At 40.5% G+C, this 14289-nt stretch overlaps 1 long non-coding RNA gene and 1 other non-coding gene across 2 annotated transcripts; one reads left to right on the plus strand and one right to left on the minus strand.

Annotated features, from left to right (window-relative positions):
- Positions 1-421: 421 nt before the first annotated feature.
- Positions 422-5407, minus strand: LOC139704568 (uncharacterized). The gene is made up of 3 exons (XR_011706440.1): positions 5224-5407; positions 5010-5077; positions 422-2018 (listed from the first exon to the last, which is right to left on the minus strand). It is a non-coding gene; the product is annotated as an uncharacterized lncRNA (long non-coding RNA).
- Positions 5408-5771: 364 nt separating this feature from the next.
- Positions 5772-5844, plus strand: Trnak-cuu (transfer RNA lysine (anticodon CUU)). Its single transcript has one exon. It is a non-coding gene; the product is annotated as a tRNA-Lys (tRNA).
- Positions 5845-14289: the final 8445 nt, after the last annotated feature.

Here is a 14289-nt window from a genome sequence, read left to right on the forward strand (position 1 = left end):
AGCCAGTAGTAAGGAAAGTCAAAGAAGCAAGGAAGAGGAGGGACAGCCACGCGGAATCCTAATGTGTCTGTCCTCTAGTCATGTAAATGAAGAATCAGGGGCTCAGACTAGGAAAGGGACTTGCCTGGCCCACAAAGTAAATCCGGGCAGAGTAGGGGCTGGAGCTGGAACCGCACACAGGGGCCACGGGGAAGCCCAACTGCTCGAGGACTTGCCACCCTAAGGGACACTTCAACTTTGGACATTTGACCTTTTCTCTAAATGAAGTTGTATATTCTATCATTAAACACACTGACAAGACGCAAAAGGCAAACATTTATTTTACTACTTAAATATTTAGGATAAATCTAAACTCTTAAACCTTATTTTAGCATTATTCCTTCCATTTAAAATAACAGATGGAATTTACATACCACAAAAATAAGCCTTTGTTAAACTGTATAAGTTCACGGGAGTTTAATATATATTTACATTATACATACATGCGTGTGTGTGTGTGTGTGTGTGTACGTATATGCAATCATCATTACTATCTAATTTTAGAACATTTCCTTCATCCTTTCCACAGGCTCTAGCAACCATTAACCTACCTTCTGAATCTATGGATCTGTCTATTCTAGACATTTCATAGAAATGGAATCATACAACTTGTAGTCTTTTGAGACTGGCTATTTTCACAAGCATAATATTTTCTAGAATCACTCATTCTGTAGCATGTATTAATGGTTCATCATTTTAATGGCTGAGTAAAATATTTTTTTAAATATTTGGGTTTTTTTTTTTTTTTTAGTTGAAGGTGGACACAATAACCTTTATTTTATTTTTATGTGCTGCCAAGGATTGGACCCAGGGCCTCATGCGTGCTAGGCAAGCACTTTACCACTGAGCCACAACCCCAGCCGGATGGCTGAATAATATTATAGAATATTTTATTTATTTATCAGTTGATGGACAGTTGGTTTGTTTTCACGTTTGGCAATGAAAAGTAATGCTTCTAAGAACATTTTTGTACAAGATTTTGTGCAAATATATGTTTTCATTTCTTTGGAGTGTATACCATAAGGGTTGAACTGATGGATCTTATGGTAACTATATACATAATCTTTTTTTTTTTTCCCATGCTGGGGAGTGAACGGAGGGCCCTGTGCATGCTAGGCAATTGCACTATCACTGATCTACAGCCCCGTCCCCCACCCCATGCATAACCTTTTGAGGAGCTGACAATGGTTTTCCACCATTTGACATTCCCACCAATAGTATACAAGGGTCCCAATTTCTCTGCATCCTCAGCAACACTGGTTCTTCTCTGTCCTTCTGACGGCACCCATACTAACCGGCTTGGCAGCTGTGCGCTTTCCCTTGCCTTTTAGGCTGCTTTCCTGTCCCCACTCTCGCAAAGCCCGCAGATCCCACTGCACCCCTTTCCCTACAATCAAATCTCATGTGACCTGGAAGCCATCTCCTTGATGTGAATGAGATCATTGGAAGGAGCACATGGCAGGAAGCTACTCATTTAATGGGCACCCACCAAGGGTGGAAAACAAGGTCCTTGTCCAGCAAGCTCACGATTGGTGAGAAAGCCAGGTGGTCTCAGTGCCAGGTGGCATGCACCACACATGTCCATTCACAGTCCTCAGTACACTCCTAGGAGGTAGGCAGGCAGTTTATGTAACAAGCAGGGCCATCTGAACATTGGTTTCTTGGGCCAGTATCTCTTGAGTACTTCCTGTCCGATTGGTCATGACAGAGGGACAGTGTTGAGAAACATCTCTTGCCTTCCTGGAGGACCTGCTTCTTGATCTGGATCTTCTGGGATGGAGTTGAGAAAGGATAATAGGGGTGAGCACCCCAAATTAAGAGAGAAGTGCATCTGGCTCTGAAGGCGTAGTAATACAGGCTTTGCTCTATCCAGGATCATCTGGTACATGAAGGAGTGGGCAATCCATGAGGCCAGCAAGGTAGCAGAAATTAGACCAGGCAAGACCTGGTAGGCCTCATCTGGGAGTCTGGACTTCATCCTGAGGCAAAGGAACAATCATGAAGTGCTTTAGGGGAAATATCAAAGGTTGTACTAGCTACAGAGGTCTCAATCCAAATCATGAAGGAATCTGGTTTAGCTGTGATTGGTACACAGGTGTAGAAGGGGAGAGGACAGGAGTCCAAGGGTCTTCATGAATCTCATCTCAGCCATCTAATGATGCTACAGTTCCTTTCAATGAAATTACCTTGCTGAAATTTCAATTTTTGTGCTTTAGGCTGGCCTAGACCCCAGCTCACCTTCTTCTCTCTGATTCAGACAGGTGAACTATGAAGGAGAAGGAGTGCAAGAAGAAATGCTGGTGGAGACAGTGAGAGACTCAGAGGCCTCCATGGTGATACCAGCCTTGTTCCCGCAGCAGCTACCCATCCTCCACCCCCACCCCCCAGACTTCTCCAGGCCTAATATCTAGGAGAAATCAAGCTGAATCTCTTGGAAAGAAGAGCTTTTCTGTTTGAACCAACTCGTAGGGACTCTAAAGAGGAGACAGGCCGCTAGTACTTTTGACCAGAGTTCTAGGTGATCAACAATTCCTGAGCTGTTGGCTAGGAGGCTCCTTAGACCCCTCCTAAGGCCTCCCCTGCTCTTACCCTTCCACTGCCTTTCACCCCCACCACCACCACCGCATACTTTGTAGATGAAGAAACAGAGGCCTGCATTATGGAAGTGGCTTGTAATAAAGGTTAAAATTCCAAAGAAACTTGCTCAAAAAATTAAAAATAGAATTGCCACATGATCCAGCAATTCCATTTCTGAGTACATACCCAAAATAATCGGCACCAGGGACTTAAATGGATATTTTCACACCCACGATCATAGCAGCATTATTCACAACAGCCAAAAGGTAAACAACCCAAATGTCCTGATAAATAAACAAAATTGTGGTGCATACATATGCTAAAATATTATTCAGTTTAAAAGGAATGAAGTTCTGACCCAAACGACATGGATGGATCTTGAAATCATTGTGCTATGTGAAATAAGCCAGATGCAAAGAGTCACACTATTGTATGATTCCACTTACGTGACTACCTAATGGTCAAGTTCGTGACAGAAAGTAGAATGGTGGTTACAGGGCCTAGCAGGAAGGGAAAATGGGAGTTATTGTGTAAAGGTTATGAACTTCAGTTTGGGATGATGAAATAGCTTTGGAGATGGTGGTGGTGATGGTTGCACAATAATGTGAGTGTGTTTAATACCACTGAACTGTACACTTTAAAATGTCAATTTTATGGTATGTACATTTTACCACAATAAAAAAAGAAAGATACGCAATACACAGTTCCATCCAGGTATCTTATAATCAGAAGATTTATTCTGAATAACAGGATCTTTATAGCAATGTCTCTTTACTATTTTTATTTTTTAAGTTGTAGATGGATACAATACCTTTATTTATTTATTTATTTATTTTCATGTGGTGCTGGGGATCAAACCCAGTGCCTCACATGTGCTAGGCAAGTGGTGCTACTACTGAGCTACAACCCCAGCTCAGCAGTGTCTGTTTTGGGTCTTGGTACCCAAAGAGTTGATTCAGTTTAAGTGGCTTGATCCTAAAAACATTAGGATCTGAACTGGGTAATTGGTCAGCTTTCCTTTTTTGGCTTGACTGCTAGAAACCTTTGGACCAGATTTGTAGTCCACTTTTTTTTTGGTACCAGGGATTGAACCCAGGGGTGCTTAACCACTGAGCCACATTTCCAGCCATTTTTATTTTTCAATACTGGGTCCCCCTAAATTGCTTAAGTCCTGGCTAAGTTTCTGAGGTTGGTTTTGATATTGTGATCCTCCTGCCTCAGCCTCCTGAGCTCTGCTGAGATTACAGGCTTGTGTTTCTGGAACCTACTCATCTTTTTTTTCTTTTTTGACAGTGCTGAGTATTAAACCTCCAGGATCTCCCCCAGGGCCTTGGGCATGCTGGGCATACTGAGCAAGAACTCTTAGCCCTAAGTTACACATCCAATGCCCCATATGTATGCTTCTGTAATAATAAAAAGATAATGTTTTTAAAAGGTAGATGAGAGGGCTGGGTATAGTGCTGCACACCCGTAATCCCAGTGATTAGAGAGGCTGAGGCAAGAGTCAAAAGGATGGCAAGTTTGAGGCCAGCTTGGGTAAAAATTTTGGGGGGTATTTTATTTTTGGTACTAGGGTTTGAACCAAGGGAAGCTTCAGCACTGAGCGACATTCCTAGTTCTTTTTAGTTTTTGTTTTGAGACAGGGTTTGGCTAAGTTGCTGAGGGTCTTGCAAAATTGCTGCTGCTGGCCTCAAACTTGTGATCCTCCTGCCTCAGCCTCCTGTGTCAGTGGGATTACAGGAATGCACTACTGAGCCCAGCTACTCTTGAGTAATTTAGTAAGATCCTGTCTCAATGTAAAAAATAAATTAAAAAAACTGATATGTAGCTTATTGATAGAGAGCCCCTGGGTTCAATCCCCAGTACAGGGGGGGAAAAAAAAAACAACAATTATATATGCTGAAAACCCCTGGTCAGTTGTACTTCAGAATTTCCCACCTTATTTTGTTATGGCTTCCTTGTGATATCATTCATCTTCTGCCTCTGTTCCCTTTATTTCCTGTAAGCTTGAATTAATATTTTATGCCGATGGATCCAAATGAAACATGTCTGTCTGGTGTTGATAATACCATTGATCTTAAGAAATAATTAAGATCTTAATATGTAATTAAAAATAAATAATTACCATTGATCTTGTGGCACTGTTGAAGACACATTATCATGTCGAGGATCAGTAAACCTCCGGCACAACTCAGATTAATTTCTGACCTAGGGTAGTGCCAGCCTGATCCTCCTTTCTACAGTTAGAATGTCTGTCTTGCACCTAGTAACGCGGGTGGTGTTCCTGGAACCCTGTGGGACCGTGCTGCGCTCCAACTATTTAGCGTAAAGGTTTTAACTGTAGTCAATATAGTTTCTTAAGAAAGTTTTGCCAAAGTATGCTTTTGCTATACCTTTTTTTCTTAAAAAGTAGAGCTCTCCAAAATTCACTGGGACCGTTGAAGACGGTGAAATGCAGTTCCTATTGGAAAAAAAAAAAATTCTTTTTTTTTCGTTTTAGTGGGGGAGGTTTGGAATAATGGTCCTTTCCCACCCTGAAGTTCTCTATCGGTCTGTAGAGTAAGTGTTTTCCCTTTTCAGTTGTCTGTACCCGCGAACTCTACCTACTTGTGGCAGCTTCTCCATTAACTTCGGCGGCGCCTTGCTGTGAACAATGCGGCAGGGCTTGACCGGCCACTGTCCGCCCCACAAACATCCCAGCAGTCTCCAGGCCACCCGGGGCGGGGAGGGCCGGGCTTTGCAGCTGCGCCCGCGGTCCACGGTTCCTGGAGGGTGCAGGACCTTGCGGGAGCCGGCCCTGCCGCCACGCGGGCCGAGAACACGCCCTGCCCTGGGCAGGGCCGAGCCCTCTGTGCGCGGGAATCTGGGAGGCACCCACGCTCCCCCGGCGGGAGCCGAGGACCCCTGCCCTAGGGCTGCGGTGCCTGCGGAGAAACTTCGAGAGCCCCACCGCTAGAGGGCTGCGCAAACATTTTTACTAAATAACAGAAGTTTGGGCGCAGAGGAGCAGAAATGAAACACGATTTTGAAAGTCGAGGAAAACTTTACCAAAAAAAGGTTACAAAAAGATTATTTAACACATAATGTAACCTTTGGAGCAAATTAAAGTAATCTGAATCCTTTGAAGGGATCCAGGAAGGGCCGTTTCCTCAGCTGCCCGGCTAGCTCAGTCGGTAGAGCATGGGACTCTTAATCCCAGGGTCGTGGGTTCGAGCCCCACGTTGGGCGGTGGCGTCTCCTTTTGTCTTTTCCCAAGACCGATTTCAGTTTTCAACAACGGCAATAATTTAACCAATTTCACTTCTTATCAACGGTATTAACTGATGTCAGCCAGGAGTTTCTTATTTAAAAAACCAATTCAATACATAAAAAACTGCAAAGACTCCTCTTCCGCCCAAAGGAACCATAAAAATTGAAAATTTCGTCTCACACTATAAAGACAAGATGGTTTGATACTGAGTAACAAATACATCATTGAATGCCAAAGGTTAGGGGTTAAGAAGACATTAAATCAAAGAAATTATAGAGTTCATAGACATTACTGAAGGGATCTCTGTCAAAATATTGATGTATTTATTTTTCACTTAATGGTATGTGTGATATTGAAGATTGATTTGGAGAGAAGCTCTTAGAATCTTTGTAAACCACTATCTGTTTTGGTGATGAGCTAGTAAGTAGCGATTGTGAACAGACCCTTAGGACTTTCTTATCCTTTTTTGTTTTTTTAAACAGTGATTCAAATTGCAGATTTCCCCTTGGATCTTTTCAGAGTCTCAAAACACATCTCCAAACAAACATCTTTTCCTTTCCTCAAATCAAACGAGGCTCCTTTCCTTCATGTTTTCCTCAAATAATTCGTTTTCTTTGAGCAAAACTTTGCTTTCATGTCCATAGCTGCTCTCCTTGTCCTAAATAAATAAAGTCACCCCCCAGCAATTCTCATTCTCCACCATTACCCCATACTGTTATCTTATACCAATTCAAAATACTATTTAAGACCTTGGAAGAAAGAAAAAAACGTGGAAAATGTCAGCATCAGAAATGAAGATCTCCAAATACCCTCATTATTGTGAGGGAATACTAAATCTCTAGGTGGTGGGAAGTGAGTGGTGTGGAATTGTTCCAGAGAAGCAAACCAGGTCAAAGAAGCAAACTGGTAAACTAATCAGAAGTCAATGAAAATATCATATGTCTATTTAAAACAGATCAGTATTATTAATTATGTCCCTTTCCCTTAAATTCATATGTTGAAGTCCTAACCCCCAGTATCTCAGGCTGTAGGGAAATAGCATTGTTGGAAATATATGTATTTAATTAAAATTATATCATACTGAAGTAGGGTAGTCTCCTAATCTGACTGATGTCCTTATGGAAAAGGCAAAATTTGGACAAAGAAACAGTCATCCACATTTGGACACATTGGATAATGTTATGGGAAGATCAAGGCAGAAAGTGGAGCCATGTTTCTACAAACTAGAGGAACACAAAAGATTGTCAGCAAAGAGGAGAGGCATGGAACAGATCCTTCCTCAGCCCTTAATAAGAACCAGCCTGACCAACACTTGGGGTTTCTACCCACTTGAAGTAGAAAACAATAAACTTTTGTTGTTCACTCAGTTTGTGGTACTTTGTTGTGGCATCTTCAGAAAATGAAATACAATCAGCATTCTAGTTGGGAATTCTAGTTGATTTTTTTATTTCAAATTTATTTTATTATATATTGTATTAAGTAATTGTCATGTTCATTCCCAGAAAGTCTCAATGAAAATCAGTAGTTTATTTTAATTTTTTTGTAGTTGTAGATGGACAGAATGCCTTTATTTTGTTTATTTTTAGGTAGTGCTAAGTATGGAACCCATTGCCTCACAAATGCTAGGTAAGTGCTCTGCCACTGAGACACAGCCCCAATAGCTTATTTTGATGTAGTTGTAAATTCAGCTCAAGTGGGAAAGTGAGGATCACTCTCCTACAGCAATTATTTATTTTTTGCACATACCTCAGAGATACACCCCAGCCCCCCTTATTTTTAGTTCTGAGACAGGGTCTCACCAAATTGCCAAGGTTGCCTTAAACTTGTGACCCTCCTTCCTCAATCTCTGGAGTGAAGTAACTGAGATTACAGGTACGCCCCTGCTTCAAAATAACATTTTAAATACCTGACTCTGAAAGTAAATTTTCTTCTTACTGTTGGTTGATGATTTATTATGTAAGCTAGTGACTTATTTCCATTTGTACTAAAAATGCAAAGATATACCAAATCATTCTCCCATTCATTCTCCCATGGAACTCATGTTTGAAGACTTAATGTTCAAATAATGTATAAATCAAATATTTTAAGAAAATGTGCTAAGTTTCTTCAACAAATTAATTGTAAGAAAGAAAGACACAGGCTTATTAATCAAATGAAATATAGAGACCTTGTTTGGATCCTGATTTGAACTAATCACAAAAGAACGTGTATATGAGATAATCAGGGATATATCTGAACATTGATTGTATAAATATGTAAATTTAAAAAAAAACCTGTTTTTTGTTTTTTTTTTTTTTTGGTACTGGGGATTGAACCCAGGTGTACTTTACCACTGAGCTACTAGCCCTTTTTAATTTTTGAGACTGGGTCTCATTAAATTACTGAAGGCCTTGCTAAGTTGCTTAGACTGGCCCCAAATTTATGATCCTCCTGCCTCAGCTTTCCAAGTTACTGGGATTACAGGCATGTGTCCAGCAGGAATTATTGGTTTTTTAAATGTAATAATGGTACTGTATAAGAAACAGATCTTATTGTGGCTGGGGTTGTGGCTCAGTGGTAAAGAGCTTGCCTAGCATGTGTGAGGCCCTAGGTTCAATTCTCAACAGCACATAAAAATAAAATAAAGGTCTATTGACAACAACAACAACAAGAATAACAAAATGGGCTGGGGATGTGGCTCAAGCGGTAGCACGTTCGCCTGGCATGCGTGCCGCCAGGGTTCGATCCTCAGCACCACATACAAACAAAGATGTTGTGTCCACTGAAAACTAAAAAAAAATAAATATTAAAAAAATCCTCTCTCCCTCTCTATCTTAAAAAAAAAAAAATAACAAAATGTTTTAAAAAAGGGATTGGGAACTGGGGCTGTAGCTCAGTGGCAGAGCACTTGCCTAGCATGTGTGAGGCACTGGGTTTAATCCTCAGCACCACATAAAAATAAACAAATAAAATAAAGGCATCTGTCCATCTACATTTATAAACAATTTTTTTAAAAAGGGGTCTAGTTTTTAGAGATACATACAAAATAGTTTATGAGTTAAATAGACATAATATCTGGGATTTTCATGAATGTGTTTTTTTGTGGGAGAAGAATGAGGGGTACCAATGAAACAAGATTGGTCACATGTTAATAACCGAGGAAGTTGAGTGACAGATATATCAGGGTTTATTATATCATCATCTCTACATTTGTTTAAAATTTTCCATAACACTAAATAACATCGATTGTGCAAAAGCAAAAGTGTCTAACCTCCTTAGCCAGTGATCACACTTTTCATCACTGATAAATAGGAAAACCAGACAGCCTGTGCCTTTTTTTTTTCACATTTTCATACATGTATTTTGTATAATGTTGAGGGTCTCCTTCCACCATCCATGCTATTCCCCTTCTCCCTCCCTTCCCCTCCCACCCCTATTCTCTATCTAAAGGTAATCTTCCTCCCATGCTCTCCCTCCCTACCCCATTTTGAGTCACCTCCCTTATATCAGAGAAGACATTCGGCATTTGTTTTTTTTGGATTGGCTAACTTCACTTAGCATAATCTACTCTAATGCCATCCATTTCCCTGCAAATGCCATGATCTTATTCTTTTTTAGTGCTGAGTAATATTCCATTGTGTATAAATGCCATATATATATATATATATATATATATATATATATATATATATATATATATATATTTTTTTTTTTTTTCCCATTCATCCACTGAAGGACATCTAGGTTGGCTCCACAGTTTAGCTATTGTGAATTGTGCTGCTATAAACATTGATGTGGCTCTGTCCCTGTAGTATGCTGTTTTTAGGTCCTTTGGGTATAGTCCAAGAAGAGGAATAGCTGGGTCAAATGGTGGTTACATTCCCAGCTTTCCAAGGAATCTCCATACTGCTTCCAAATTGGCTGCACCAATTTGCAGTCCCACCAGCAATGTATGAGTGTGCCTTTTCCTCTGCATCCTTGCCAGCACTTGTTGTTTGACTTCATAATGGCTGCCATTCTTACTGGAGTGAGATGGTATCTTAGAGTAGTTTTAACTTGCATTTCTCTGATTGCTAGAGATGATGAGCATTTTTTCGTATATTTGTTGATTGATTGTATATTCTCTTCTGAGAAGTGTCTGTTCAGTTATTTGGTCCATTTGTTGATTGTATTATTATTATTATTTTTTGGTGCTTATCTTGTTCAGCTCTTTATAAATCCTAGAGATTAGAGCTCTATCTGATGTGTGAGGGGTAAAAATTTGTTCCTAGGATGTAGGCTCCTATTCACATCACATATTGTTTCTTTTGCTGAGAAAAAACTTTTTAGTTCGAATTCATCCTATGTGTTGATTATTGGTTTTCATTCTTGTGCTATAGGCGTCTTATTAAGGAAGTTGGGGCCTAGCCCCACGTGATGGAGATTAGGGCCTACTTTTTCTTCTATTAGACGCAGAGCCTCTGGTTTAATCCTTGATCCATTTTGAGTTAACTTTTTACATGGTGAGAGATAGGGATTCAATTTCATTTTGTTGCATATGGATTTCCAGTTTTCCCAGCACCACTTGTTGAAGTTGCTATCCTTTCTCCAGTGCATGCTTTTGGCACCTTTGTCTAATATAAGGTAGTTGTAATCTTGTGGGTTAGTCTCTGTGTCCTTTATTCTGTACCTTTGGTCTACCAGCCTGTTTTGGTGCCAAATACCATGCTGTTTTTGTTACTATTGCTCTGTAGTAAAGTTTAAGGTCTGGTATAGCGATACCACCTGTTTCACTCTTCCTGCTTAGGTTGCTTTAGTTATTCTGGGTCTCTTATTTTTCCAGATGAATTTCATGATTGCTTTTGCTATTTCTATGAGGAATGCCATTGGGATTTTGATCGGAATTGCATTGAACCTGTATAGTGCTTTTGGAAGTATGGTCATTTTAACAATATTAATTCTGCCTATCCATGAGCAAGGTGGCTCTTTCCATCTTCTAAGGTCTTCTCCTATTTCTCTCTTCTTCTATTTCTGTAGTTTTCATTGTATAGATCTTTTACCTCTTTTGTTAAGTTGATTCCCAGGTATTTTATTTATTTATTTTTTTTTGGAGGATATTATGAATGGGGTAGTTTTCCTCATTTCCTTTTCAGAGGACTTGTCACTGATATACAAAAATGCCTTTGAGGGTTGGGGATGTGGCTCAAGCGGTAGCGCGCTCACCTGGCATGCGTGTGGTCTGGGTTCAATCCTCAGCACCACATACAAACAAAGATGGTGTGTCCACCGAAAACTAAAAAATTAATTAATCAAAATAAGAGTAGCCTGCACAACATAACAAGGGCAAGCTTCAAAAAATAGTTAAAAAAAGACAAAAATGCCTTTGATTTATGGGTGTTGATTTTATGTCCTGCCACTTTGCTGAATTCATTTACTAGTTCTAGAAGTTTCTTGGTAGAGTTTTTTGGGTCTTCTAGGTATAGAATCATATCATCAGCAAATAGTGCTAATTTAAGTTCTTCTTTTCCTATAGTTATTCCTTTAATTTCTTTGTCTGTCTAATTGCTCTGGCCAGTGTTTCAAGGACTATGTTGAATAGAAGTGGTGAGAGAGGGCATCCCTGTCTTGTTCCAGATTTTAGAGGGAATGCCTTCAGTTTTTCTCCATTTAGAATGATGCTGGCCTGAGGCTTAGAGTAGATAGCTTTTAAAATGTTGAGGTAAGTTCCTGTTATCCATAGTTTTTCTAGTGTTTTGAACATAAAGGGGGGATAAATACTGGGGAATGGAGCCCTGGGGCCCTCAACCACTAAGCTACATCCCCAGCTCTTTTTTGTATTTTATTTAAAGACAGGGTCTCCCTGAGTTGCTTAGGGCCTTGCTAAATTGCTGAGGCTGGCTTTGGTCCTCCTGCCTCAGCCTCCCCAGCTGCTGGGATTACAGGTGTACACCATCGTGCCCAGCTCATATGCCTTCTTATATGATGCTATGAGAAGTGTGTAGCACCATGTTTAGACTATTCTTGTCAAAAACACTTCACTTAGACATAATCAAGTCTTTAGAACTAACTACATTTATACAAAAATACAAGAGAAATAGAAACTGATGAAGTAACATCATAAGTAAAGAATCAGATAAATTCAGAATGTCAGACATTTAAAAAAGCTCAGGCTCTTCAGAAACCAAATTTCTGGAACACACACTAATACCACTATGTTTGTAGGCAGACTGTATTTGTGCCAAGGTCTCTACCTTGAGTCCCTGGGGCAGTCACTGAGGCCAATAAACTCCTTTCTCCAAATGTTTTGAAATGCATAAGATTACAAAATAAAAGTATAAAATAAAATAATTATGTTGAAATATAGCTACTAAGATACTTTAAAATATGGTAGGTACATACTTCATTATGAAGGCATTAAATAACAGGTGCTAACAGCAGGTCTAATAACAGTGATTTCAAAGTAGTGACGAATGTAAATGATATTTCTGAGATATGTGCAAGAACTGTGATTTCTACAAGCGATAGTCACAGGTGCTGCTGATTATTGTAGATCGTTACCTTCATTTATAATGAAAGAAAGTGTTAAATATCAATTAGAGAATTGGAGAAAATAAAGATGTCATTTTTCCCCCATCCAAGTTTATGAACTGTTTGAATTACATCCATGGCCTTCTAGAATAAGAACTTCAGGTCACCTGGTGTGGTGGTCCAAGGTTGTAATCCCAGCAGCTCTGGAGGACCACTGCCCCTGAAGCTCTCCTGGCAGACACCACTAGAGAGGCCACTGGAGGTGGCTTCACAGGCAGCCTTGTTCTCTCAGATTCCTTTTTCTTTTATGGTAAAAGAAAACGAACAAACAAACAATCAAAAAACAAAACAAAACAAAAAACCAATAGAAATGGGATAGAGAAAAATGTACACACCAAATGGTGGGTAAGTAAATGGGGTGAAATGAAACAATTCCTCAAGTTTTTGCCCTGAATTCCATATTTCTGATTTGCTGCACCATGAAAACCTAAATATTTAAATATCACCTGTGTAATAAAAACATAAAGCCAAAAAAGTTAGCTTAAATATAAATACAGAAATAACACCAAGAGGGTGCTAGGAGAAGGAAACTCAGATACCCAAACAACAGTGTCCATCTTTATGGGAGGAACTGGGCAGATGAGGGATATAGGTGGGAAAACCGACTTTCACTTTTTTTTTTTGTGGTACTGGGGATCTAACCCGGGGTGCTTTACCATTGAGTAAATACTCAGCTTTTTAATTTTTTTTTTTTAAAAAGATTCTTCTAGCTGTTGATAGATCTCTATTTATTTATACACAGTGCTGAGAATCCAACCCAGTGCCTCACACATGCCAGGCAAGCATGCTATTGCTGAGCCACAGTCCCAGCCCCAGCATTTTAAATTTTGAGTCAGGGTCTTACTAAGTTGCTGAGAGCCTCACTATTTTGCAGGGGCCGGTCTTGAATCCCTGATCCTTCTGCCTTCGCTTCCCGAGTCGCTGGAATTACAGGTGTGGGCTACCACCCTCCTCAGCTCCTTTCTAAAATTTTGAATTAAGAAAGTACGTATTTGATATTCCAACTTTTTTTTTTAGAGTACTGGAGTAGTTTTGGTGTGAATGGTCACAGAGGTTCTTCCCCTTTTTAGAATACTGGAAGGGCTAGTAGACACAAGCTGGTGTATATACGACTGCAATAATGAAATGTTTTTTGTAGGCTTTTGAAGACAAAGAAGGAGTTGTGTTAAAAGGAGAACGAAGAAGAAATTAGTGTCAAAAATGGAGAGGCATCCGAAATGGGAGGGTGCAAACATTCCCCCCTTCAGGGGAAGGTTTTTGTTGTTTTGGTACTGGGAATGGAACCCAGAGGTACTTTACCTCAGTGTTCCATTCCCAACCCTTTTTATTTTAAGGCAAGGTCTAAGTTGCTTAGGGCCTTGCTAAATTGCTGAGGCTGGCCTCCCATTTTGGTCCTCCTGCCTCAGCCTCTGGAGCCTCTGGGATTACAGGCAAGCACAGTCACGCAGGGCTGGGGGGGGGGGGGGGGCGGGGCGGCAGGTTTAGAAAAGCCCCAGAGACAATACCTGTGTAAAGCAGGTATGTAAGTAGGGGGCTGTGAAAGCACTTAAATTCCCAACTCAAGTCTGGTGTTTACTCCCTGTTGGCACAGTGCTAAGCCTTTGCTTGTAATACACGGAGGAAACGGCCTGTTATTTTGCAGCAGAGCCAACTGGGGGGTTGTGATCAGGGGAACAACATAAAGAAACCTGTTTGCATTGTGTGTACATCTCAGATAGACAGGATGGCAAAATAGGGGGCCGACCCGCCAGGTACGGAGCCCCGACCTTGGCACCATGCACGATGGCCTCTTCCGGTGAGCACTAGGGTGAGGGAGACGCAGGAGCCAACAAATGGCCACAAGCCCCCTAAAGAGCCAGGGGGTGGGCTTCCCGTAC

The sequence above is a fragment of the Marmota flaviventris genome, chromosome 2 (assembly GCF_047511675.1).
Source record: "Marmota flaviventris isolate mMarFla1 chromosome 2, mMarFla1.hap1, whole genome shotgun sequence".
NCBI lineage: Eukaryota > Metazoa > Chordata > Mammalia > Rodentia > Sciuridae > Marmota > Marmota flaviventris.